The following is an 11587-nucleotide window of genomic DNA, read 5'->3' as shown; positions in this document are numbered from 1 at the left end:
CATTATTTCAGAGAATATACTTTGAATGACTTAAATTCTTAAAATTATTATTTTTTTAATAATCCAGGAAAATGACCTATTTAAAAAATTTTCCACGTGTGTTTGAAAGAAAATCTATTCTGCCATTGTTTGGTGGAATTTTTACAAATGTCACTTAGTTGTAGTTGGTTGTTGGTGTGTTCAGTTCTTTTTATATTCTTGCTGAATTTCTACTGTTCCTACTAAAGACCTAAATGAAGAAGCTGGATCATTGATTAACATGTAATGCAGACCTATCCTTATAACTTAGGTCACAGAAAGATATCACTCAACTGACAGCAGCTAAAGTTAGTAAAGAAAAATAATGTTTTATTTTAAAGTTTAATTAATCGCAAAATCAGTATTTAAGTTACAAAATAATTTTATGTGTGAATAGTGGAGATTTATTAATATTTAACAGAAATTTATGAAGACAAAATACGATTAAATTTTGTTTTTGGGGGGTTTCCTCCACTCCAAATAACTAACTAAATGAATGAATTAACAACTACTAACCATGGAAATAAGTGAAAAATCAAAACCCGTTTACTGAAAGCTATTACTTGTGACACCATTTATAGCTAGTTTCTAGAAAAAAACTAACGCTATTTCAGAACAAGAATAAAAAAGTTACTTTTATTACAAGACTGGTTAATCTTTATGTGCTGCTTATTTTCATATTGTAAGTGCTACTTCTCAATAACTATATGAAGTTTTCTCATTTTTCATATGAGGAAACTGAGTGGAGAAATTGAATAAGTTTCTAATATTTATACACCTTGACTGTAGGATCAGGATTAAACCTGAATGATCTGACTTCTGTACCCACATCCTGACCTGTCCTGTCTCTAGAGAGAGGGCAGGAGTGTTCTCATCTCAAGAATGTTTAGAATATAAAGCTGCTCTAAAACAGAAGGATGGCATGTTGCTTGTGTTTGTGTATTAGTGTATGTGTGTGTCTGCATAAATTTTGCTAACAGCAACTCTCAAATTTGGTTAAGGATTTCGTGTAGGTTCCATAATGGGAAAAGATCATGCCAGGCATTAGTGCATTCTAATGCTTTCCTGTTTACTTTTGGGCTTCACTTTGATTTCTTTACTTATTGATTTGTGTGCAAATACAACGAGACAGCCATGGAGTCTTGAAGGCCACTTCTGAATAGGGTCACAAGATTATAGTCTTAAAACTTTAATGAGCAGAACACAAGTCAGGAATACTTTGCATATGATGAGGATCTCTCTCTCTCTCTCTGAAGTATGTTTTTCCTTATGCCATTTTCCATTTTTTGGAGAGCTAAGTTCACTGTTCACCAGTAGCTACATTTTTTACATCATTTCTTTTTGTCTTATTTCCTTCCCACTCTTCTTCAAATGCCATTTTCTGTAAAAATTGGCCCCAAAAAGAAGGTTAGGCAAATTAAATTATTGAATGTTGCAATGTTTTTAGAATCATAATCAGCCTTGCTGTTATAGCATATGCAAAATGTGTTTCCCATTATAGAAATACATTTTTCTTATTCCACAGTGGAAAATTAAAATATATCAGGAACCATGTTCTTCAAATAATCTGAAAAAAATATACTGTTTTAATACACGTCATGGAGTGCCTTAGTTAGAAATTTAAACTTCTTTTGGGGGAAAATATGCACACAGATATAAGACTTCCTTCATTCATCCCTTATGTAATCCCTGTTCTTTTCTAAACATTGACAAAACGATAACAACAAAATGATTGCTGATTCCTTGCAGCATTTTCAATGCTTTGAAGTTTGTTTATTCTTAAATAATAATATTGATTTATTAATATTTCCGAGCAAAATTTTTCCAATATCCAAACTCCAGTTTTAATTTTCTGCCTATTCTTGAGCTGTATCTTTTTTTAATTTTTTTATTTTTTGTGGTGCTGGGGATTGAACCCAGGGCCTTGTGCATGCTAGGCAAGCACTCTACCAACTGAGCTATATCCCCAGCCCCGAGCTGTATCTTAAATTACATCATTCTTGTGTATATGGGAATTTTTAAGACCCGCTTTAATTTGAGGATGTGTATCATTTCCTGATGGATATTTTCAGAGGTAGATAAAACGATAAAATTTATTCTTAGTAGATATTTAGAAATCTAAATGTTGATACACATTAATATGTACACAAAATAAAAGTTCTAATGTTTTGTGTGTTTGGTAAATATGGTCATGCTGGAAACTACTTGGTAATGGCAGTCTCAGGGTGACGTCTCAATTACCTTGGCTTCAAATACAGTCTGTTTGCATGGTCTCAAAAAACATCACTTACAGCATCATTACTGAACCTTCAGTCCTAGTGTTTTCATCAGTGTCATTTATAATCCAATGAAATAAAAAATAAAGGTATGCCAATTAAAAAAAATAATATGTTGGGCTTTAGCAAAAGAGCTGGTTTTATGTAGTTTCCTTTTTTTAGTGAGATAAATGAAAAAGAAAGTTTTATTTTGAACAGAAGTGAAGAGGAAAATTATGATAGAGACAATGCTGTGATTTGGATGTGAGGTGTCCCCCAAAAACCCACGCGTGAGACAATGCAAGAAGGTTCAGAGGAGACAGGACTGGGTTGTAAGAGTCTTAACCTAATCAGTGAATTAACCCCCTGATAGGGATTAACTGAGTGGTAACTGAAGCAGCAGGGTGTGGCTGGAGGAGGTGAGAATTGCAGCTTGGCTTTGGGATGTATATTTTATATCTGGAGAGTGGAGACCCTCTCTGTCTCTCTCTCTCTCTGCTTCCTGATGATGTGAGCTGCTTCCCTCTGCCATGAACTTCACTGTGATGTTCAGCCTCACCTTGAGCCCTGAAGAATGGAGCCAGCCTTCTATGGACTAAGACCTCTGAAACCAAGAGCCCTCAGATAAACTTTTCCTCCTCTACAATTGCTCTGGTCAGATTTTTTAGCCACAGCAGTGAAATAGCTAACTAAAACAGACAGCTCACTTGATAATATGATTTTGTTTTGATATAAACCATGATCGTTAATAAAATACACATTATTTGTTGGTGTATACTCTTTCCAATGTCTTCACAAGGGAATCTCAGCAAATATGTTCTTCTTCATATCATTTCCCAGTATATTCTTGGTTCAGAGTAATCACATGGTGTGATTTATTTAAATTAGTAAGCATTATTAAGGAGTAAACAATCTCAGTATTTCTCTTTATTTTCAAGAATAATTCACATAATTTCCCATTTATCTGAAAGAGAGATGGACAATGTGGAGATTCAATTTGACAACTCACTCAGATAATATGACAAAGCAGCAGTCAACCAGGATTTAAAAATACATAGGAGTACAAAATCTGTCATTTTCATTGATCCTAATTGAAATTATTCAAAAATTAATGAATAGCATTTTTGTAAGATATAACTTTTTTTTTTTTTTTTGTAATAGTTTGAAATTTTTTTTTTTTTTTTTTTTTTTTTTTTTTTTTTTGGTAATAGTTGGAAAAAAATAGACCAAAGCAGGCAAACATGTAGGCAGGTTTAAAGAATTAATAAAGTTAATTCATACAACGTTTGAGTGCTTTCACAGGCCAGAATGTGCTAGAATGATGCTTTATACTAGGAATGCCAAAATGAATAAGAAATGATTACTGTCCTGGAGGAGCTGGGCAAGTGGGAAGATGGAGAAACAGATGTATAAACAATTAATTTGATATCTAAAGATATATCAAGTTGTAGAGGAAGAAAGAATAATAAATTGCCAATCCAGGCTTTATATTTTGGAAGTGCTTTAGTCTGTTTTCTGTTGCTATAACAAAATACCCGAGACTCAGTAATTTATAAAAAATAGTAGTTTGTTTGACTTACATTATAGAGACTGGGAAACCCAAGAGCATTGTTCTGGTATCTACTCAGCATCTAATGAAAGCCTTCTTGCCACATAATAACATGGTGGTAGGCTTTTCATGGTGAGACAGAGCAAGCAGTGCTGGAGAACACTTACCTTTACAATAAAGCCACTCCCTCAATTACACATGAATCTACTAATTCACGACTAGGTCAGTTTGTCCATGCAGGCAGCACTCTCATGACTCCATCACCTCTCAAAACCCCACCTCCAAATACCACCAATGTATTGCTCTGGGGATCAAGTTTCAACACATGAATTCTGGGAATGCACCCGAACCATAACAGAAAGAGAAAAGAAAAAAACATGATGCAGAAAAACACAAACTCTGAAAAGCACAATGCAGTGTTTTTTCCTTTGAGTCCTATGTAAGAGAGAAAGCATGTACTACTTGTCTTCTTGAATCTAGCTTATATTGGTAAACATGATGTTCTCCAGCTCCATCCATAATCCTGAAAACGATGTGATTTAATTTTCCTATTTATGCCTCAATAATACTTTTATATATACATATCATGTTTTCTTTATCCATTTGTTTGTTGATGGACATTTAGATGATTCCATAACTTAGCTATTGTGAACAGTGCTGAGATAAACATGGGTCTGTCACTATCTCTCTGTTTGTCTGTCTGTCTCCCTCTCTCTGTCTCTGTCTCTCTCTCTCTCTCTCTTTTTCTTTTTTTGAGAAACCAGAGGCTTCATCATGCTAGGCAACTTCTCTTCCACAGAGCTACATCCTTAGTCCAGGTATGTCTATTACATGCTGACTTTGACTTTTTGCATATACCCAGTAGTGATACATCTGGCTAAAAAGCACATTGTGCCAATAACATGGAGGTAGAGAATAATCCAGTGTATCTAGTGTTTGAATCAGCTTTTTGCTCTTGTGACTAAACGACCAGCACAACTGTAGAGTAGGAAGAGTTTATTTGAAGGTTCATGGTTACAGTTGGCTCTATTCCTCAGGGCTCATGGTGAGATAGGAACAACATGGTGGAAAAGTGTGGCAGAGGGAAGTGGCTTACGTGGTGATTGGCAGAGAGAGACTCCATTATATACCCAAAGCCACGCCCCAATTCCCACCTCCTCCAATTACACCCTATCACTTCAGTTGCCACTCAATTAATTCCTATCAGGGGATTAAATCACTGATTGGGTTAAGACTCTTACAACCCAATCATTTCTCCTCTAAACCTTCTTGCATTGACTCACACATGAGCTGTTGGGAGACCCTCACATCCAAACCATAGCACCTAGCATACAGAGCACAGGAAAGATCAGTGGAGAGGTCACAGCACTGTCCTACAAAGACCTTGGATGTCAGGCTGAGGGGCTTTTGATTTTTTGGAAAGAAAGAACTGTGGAAAGAATTGTGGAAAGAGGAGTGGTTGAGAGACTTTGTCACTGATGGTCTCTCTCTTATTGATGCATATACTTATCAGTTGGTCTTGATCAAGATACTGAATTTGATGGACCAAAATGTACTGATCAAAATATCTATTTGATGTGGATTATGGTTCATGTCGGCTCTTAGACTGCATGATTTTCATTCCCCCCCCCCCCAATATTTAGCTTTTAATTTCTGGACAGTGATTTATTTTAAAAAATACCCACTTCTCTTAACTGACTAATTCTGTGATATTTGAATATATACACACAGAACAGAATAGAATAGAATAGAATATTGTCAGGCACAAGTATTTTTTCCACATTAACTTCTGATGGAAAATTGAAACAAATTATTCAATAATTATATACAAAATTGAAGAATCGAGATTTTGTCATGCAATTGTTTTTCTTTTCATCCAGAAATGTTATGCTGTTAAGGGAAATGAACATACGTTCCAAAGGCACAGCTTTGTCCTAAAAAGAATTAGAAGAAAGCCAGTTTTTGCACATTGACATTATTCAAACTTTTAATTACATCCTTAAAACAAAATTTTCTGTCATTAGGAAATAGCAAACATGTAGAACAAGATTAATTGAAGTTGCCAAAAAGAAAAAAAATCATTCACTTCTCTATATATTTGAAGACTTTTGTGTTCACATGCTGATTTTTATAGGCAAATTTATTCAGGCACTTAAAGTAGTAAGTAATCTAATGTGAATATCAGTTTCATTCCTAAAGACATCACTGTTTGGTGTGGAAAAAATTGAATTAATTTTATTGGAGGACTTATAAACATTTTTGACTGCACAACCAAATCCTCTTTCCCTAAAAAATAAAATAAGTAAATTAAAAAAGGAAAAAGAAAAAAGGTTGGATATACCAGAACAAAATAAAGCCAAGGATGAGCAAGAATCATATGTCCATAAAAGGAATCCTTCAGCATTCTCTTGCAGCTGGGTACCACCTGGCTAGTAGAGAGCTCTGATATGGACTTGGACTTTGGCCAGTGGCTCACTAAGTCATATGAAGCATAGACATTTGCACTGAGAGGTGCTAAGATTCATGCTGCAGTATCAAGTGTCACACCTCCCGGGCCTAGCAAGCAAGCAAAAACATTCACACTCCCAAAGACTGCCTGGCTGTTTGGTCTCCTTAGTTGGTGTCTTGACACGAAAGCACCAATACAGAACTCTGCTGGAAACCTAGATCTGGTCATCTTTCTTTCAACAGAAATTTGGGGGTCCTCTGTATTCTAGTGCAGATAAACTTGTAGACAGTATGGCAAGGCCCCTACCCTCTGATAATTCATAACACAGACATTAATGAAAGAGTAAAAAAAAAAATAATCACAGATTTGATCATTGTGCTGAAGAAATTAACAAGGTCATGCCCTAAAAAAAGTGACTTTAGAGAAAGTAATAAGAGTAAATAAAAGCCAAAGGACGAATGATATCGCTAATAAGTGGAGGATGACACATAATGGGGGGGAGGGAAGGGTTAGTGTTAGGGTTAGAGTTAGGGTTAGGGAGGGGGGCAAGTATGGAGGAAGGAATTACTGTATAGAGGGTAAAGAGGGGTGGGAGGGGTGGGGGGAAGGGAAAAAATAACAGAATGAATCAAACAACATTATTCTATGTAAATTTATGATTACACAAATGGTATGCCTTTACGCCATGTACAAACAGAGAAACAACATGTATCCCATTTGTTTACAATTAAAAAAAAAAAGAGTAAATAAAATGTCATTGTTGAGATATTGAGATTAAGATTTATGGATGAGACTGCTGGACACCGAAAACCTTTCAGAAAAGAATTCCAGCAGAAAAGCAAAGCTTCTGAAAGGGAAAGGACTTTTTCTTTGATTGACATATATCATTGTACAAAACCTAAGTGAAATGACAATGCCAACCTCTATCAAAATGTATAAATGCATTCCACTGTCATGCACAACTAATGAGAACAAATTAAAAAAAATAGCAACTGGAGAGAGATTCTCTGAAGAACAATGGTACTTATTTGGGAATAGCAGAACCTTGTAATGGGAATGTGCCATAGTAAAGTAAGAACATATTCAAAGAAATGGAAACAAGGGAAATTTTTAAAAGTTAAATGACGAGGATTACATAAAATACTTCAAAAAATAATCGTAGGCCACAAGGATTAATGACAAGGTAGTGGTGGTTCTGAGATTTAGCAGTTGCTAGGCAGATGTCCTTGCAGAAGTAATTTTTTTCTGTGTTTGTTAGATTGTGGTGGCCTTTGTGCAAGGTTGTGGTTCTGGCAGAGTCTTTTGCAATAGCTACTATCAGAAATGGTGTATGACCACCCTTCCTACGTAACCTCCTGGCTTTATTTATTTTTTGTTAAGGTCGATGCAAATGACAACATTTCGATTCTGACATCTTTCACATCAGGGAACAAAGAAATTCAAGACTTGATATCTTTTATTTACTAACTTATGTAGGAAAATTCTGGCACAGTTAGAACTTGTTATTTTGACCACATTCTGGGATTATGGGTTGGCAACAATGGTATCTGAAGTTCACATGTTATATGAGACAGCTTGATCTTTGAGAATGCGATGAAATTGGCTGGAATCCTTTTCCCCTTGTAGAGGAGACCGGAAGAGCTCAAGTGACAGTGGGAGTCCACAGAGACTGGTTCTTGAAATCCTGCAAGAAGAATTTCAAATGGGTTTCAGAGAGAAACAGGCAGGAGTTTATTAGTGACAGGATAAGGAGGCCCAGTATGGTCACTGAGTGGACTGTGCTGGAGAGAAAATAGGCTCTGGGCTTTTAAAAAGGATTTGGTCTCTGTTCTTGCTTTAGTTTCTCATAACCCCCCAAAGAAATTTATTACCTTTTGTATAGCCCTCAGCAAATTTTCTTTGTGAGAGTTGTGTTGACCTGGTCATAAGCGGTGGCTGTGACATGGTTTTGGTGATAACCTGGTCATAAGCAGAGGGTCATGATGACATGGTCACAAGGGATCATTGTGACATGGTCTGGAAACAACAGCTCCCTTAAGGGGTTATAATTAACTGTGGCTGGGGAGATTCGACATCCAGTGTCCATTTCCCTGAGGCTTATCTGTTTTAACAAAGTTTTCTGGTATTTTCTAGTCCTTGATGTATGGACTCTCTTTGATGTGTATGTCCCATGTCCTCCCTGCATTGCCCTCCTCTACCCACTGGCTTTTGACTCTACCTGACACTCTTGGATGTAGAAAATATGGAGGTCAAGCAGCTTGCAGGACTGCCAGGTAGAGGTGACTCATATTTTTCTTAATCCTTTCTTCCTGGAGTCAGAGTCTACTCTTGCTAAAGAAATGCGGGAAATGTTTCATTTAGCCGTTTTGAGAATTCCAACCCTTCCCTCACCTACTTTCTCCCACTGAGGATGATCAGGTACAAAGGCACGCTCATATCTCAGCATCTTGGCAGACGGTAGATGGACGACAACCTGCTGAGTTCAATACTCTACTTTCTGTTTCTGTGAAGTCCCTCCAGCATTTCCATCAACTCAGAGTCAAAGTTTTTCCCATTTCTTGTTTTCTGCCCCCCCCCCGCCACTCTTTTAAAAAAATTTAAAAGTTTAAATTGACAAATAATAACTATAATTTATGGGGTGCCATGTGATATTTTGATATATGAATACGCGGTGGGGGATTAAGCTTTAGTGATCTCTTCCCTTTTTTACTGCTCCTGACAGTGCCAACAAAATACCACCTGGCTGTTTTGGAAGTTGCCAACATTTTCTCTGTTGATCGTGGCTGGGCACTACTAAGTCAGAACAGTGGCTGTGGCATGGTGTGACTCAGAGGACTTGCCCGCTTCAGAGTGTTTCTACCAATGGTTGGACAACAGGGTCTGCAATTCTCACCATGACAGCCATTCTTCTGTCTTACTCTGGACCTCCAGAAGGGCCCTGGGTCTGCTGCCTGAAAGGCAGAAACCCTATAATTAATTTTCATGCACTGTCAGACATTACCATATTTTTTAAAAAGGGCAAAGCGGTTCTTTAGATTGGTTGAAAATTGATGATACAAGAAGAGAGGGCTAGGAAAGAACCAGAACTCCTGCCAGGAAAGCAGCATGCTTCATCCTGGGTTCACCCTGATGGTAGAGGTGAGAGGGATTTGGGTTCAGATACTGCCTGGCAGCTCTGCAGACATAGGTTGGAAGCAGGAACTCCAAAGAAAGAGGGAAGGCAGAGGACAAAAGCTATTGGCTCTCCAATTCTGCTTACAGATGGCAAACCCAGAATAATTAGGGACCCTTCCTGACCTAAAAGGACTTTTGCAGACAGAGCCCTACTTCCCTCTCCCCCTACACCTGCCCCCTGTGATCTTGCAGAAGTGAAATAGCTTGGATAATTCTTTATTATAGCTGGAGGCAAGAATCTGTACTAAATGGGAAAGGTTTGCTGCCTTGCTTTTCATTGCCCTGAAGAGTTTTCTGAATCAATATAATCTATAGTTTTTTTCCCCCAAAGAACTTGGTAGATCATTTCACCTCCTTAAGTATTGACTTATTTAAAATTCTAGTTCTAGTGGAGAATGGTTAGTCCTTAGTATTTCTAAATACAGCAAAAACACTAATTGGAAAAAGTGGAGGGAATGTAAATTAAAGGAATACAGATTATTCAGTATCTTATTTATCTTCATGACATTTAGCAACCCTCTTTTCTTTAAACAAAGGACCTGTGAATCATTGAAATTAGCAAATAATAGTTTAGGTGTAAATTTCTGATACTGCTTTGAAGATTTTTAAAGATGTGATTATTCTATATTGATTTTTCCTTGAGGTTACAAATTTTGAAAAAAAAACCTAGTTCTGATTCTCTTATATATTTAAAGAAAAACAATAACTTCTGAATTTATGTCTGAAAATTTAATAGACTTTCAATAGTATAAAAGTAATATAAAAAGTACCCTGAATCCTTCTACCCCTACTAAGAATTATCAACTATTAATGTATTGGTCTACTTCCTTCTAGTGTATTTTTCTCTGCTCAGATACATTACCATAAACACACACACACACACACACACACACACACACACACACACACACACTTAAAATGTGTATAAGTTTATACCTAAATCAAATTTGTAATATTCTGAGTAATTTTATATGACAATTTGTTGTTTAACGATTGTCATTGAGTTTTCCTCAAAAACATGAATTTTAAAGCATCCAGAGGATAAGAATATATTTTACCATCCATGCTGTTGGACAATTAAATAGTTTCTAATATTTGTTATTGAAACTAAAATTACAATGAATATTTTTGTTTATAAAATTTCTACTCATCTTTGAGAGAATTGCAGAATCAAAGTGCATTGTTAAAAAGATATTTTGATGAATATTTTCAAATTTACCTCTGGAAGTATTATACCAATTTCTCCCTTCATGTGGTGTACGTGAGTGTCATTTCTTTGTATTCTCGTGGACACTGAGTAATAAAATGCCAAGAACAACTGTTCTAGTTTGCTGGGCAAAGCTACCTCTATGGTATTAATTTATTTTTACCTTTTTATGTGTGGTTTCCACCTTGATAGTGCCACAAGAAATATTGTTTCTTTTTTCTCATTTTCTAATTTTGCAAAATAATCATGACTGAGAAACACAGATACTTATGACTGTGTGCCACCAAAATCTGGAGACAAAGAGAAACCTCCCCAAGTCATAGCCAATTACAAATAACATGGCCTATGCTTTGTCCTTCTCATCTTAGACTGACACTTCTCGTGTCCAGCTGGCATTTATTCAACTCCTTTCTGATTTCAACTATAGCTATTATGGACAGTCTGTGAAAGCTCAGACTCTTTGCTCCCTTCCAGGATCTCACTGAAAGCTTCTGGAAGTATCTACATTCTTCCTTAGAGCAGCCTACTCCAATTCCCTGATGGCTCACGTTGGGCTGCCCACTGGTGCAGAGATGGCAGGGCTTCATGTTCAGAGGACACCCCTCCATCAATAGGAGATGAAAGCCAGAGGGAAAATGTTCAGTTTCCCATCTTTTTGGTAGTCAATTCTGGGAGGTATGCTCATGCTTCTCAGAGGTTCTGGCAGAATCTCTCTTTTTACCTGCAGCAGAAAAAAAAAAAAAAATCAGCAAAACATTATACAGTGGCTTTTTCTCTCTTTCTTATCTCTTTCCTCCCTCATTCCTGTTTCCTAGGATCAGCTTCCAACAAACTAGCTCCAACCAAGTTCTGATTGTAGTCTCTCCATTTGGGGGAACATCACCCTTTTCCCTTCTTCTCTAACAATGGCAAGTTATTCCCCTTCCACTTTAGAA

Source organism: Sciurus vulgaris (genome assembly GCF_902686455.1).
Source record: "Sciurus vulgaris genome assembly, chromosome: 10".
Taxonomy (NCBI): domain Eukaryota; kingdom Metazoa; phylum Chordata; class Mammalia; order Rodentia; family Sciuridae; genus Sciurus; species Sciurus vulgaris.
This window is presented reverse-complemented; position numbering follows the sequence as displayed.